Raw genomic sequence first — 526 nt, forward strand, 5'->3', positions numbered from 1 at the left:
TATATAGGGTTGTATTCTTTTTCTGTGGCTTTGTAACTGATTTCCACAAACTGGGAGGCATACAACTATGGAAATAAATTCTGTTGTAGTTCTGGGGGACAGAATTGTTGACCTCAGTATCACTGGGCCAAAATCAAGGTGTTGGCAGGGCCACATGCGTCTGAGTCATAGGAGAGAATTCCTTCCTTACCTCTTCTGTTACAGTTTATGGTGGCTGCCAGCATTCTTTGGCTTCTGACCACATCATTCCAATCTTCATGGCCAGCAGCTTTAAATTGGGGCTTCAAACCTGTTCAGTGTGGTTCAACTTCCTGCTGAGAAATTGCATTTCTACCTCAAATGGTATAGAATCAGAATCTATATTTTTATAATCTATAAGAATCTATAACAATAACCTGGAGATCTTGTTAAAATATATATTCTGATTCAGTATTGTTGTTGTTAGGTTCCATTGAGTCGGTTCCAACTCATAGTGACCCTGTGTACAACAGAATGAAACATTGCCCGGTCCTGTACCGTCCTCACA

The sequence above is a fragment of the Orycteropus afer genome, unplaced genomic scaffold, assembly GCF_000298275.1.
Source record: "Orycteropus afer afer isolate SDZICR_OR568_19922 unplaced genomic scaffold, OryAfe1.0 scaffold00623, whole genome shotgun sequence".
In the NCBI taxonomy this organism is placed as follows: Eukaryota; Metazoa; Chordata; class Mammalia; order Tubulidentata; family Orycteropodidae; genus Orycteropus; species Orycteropus afer.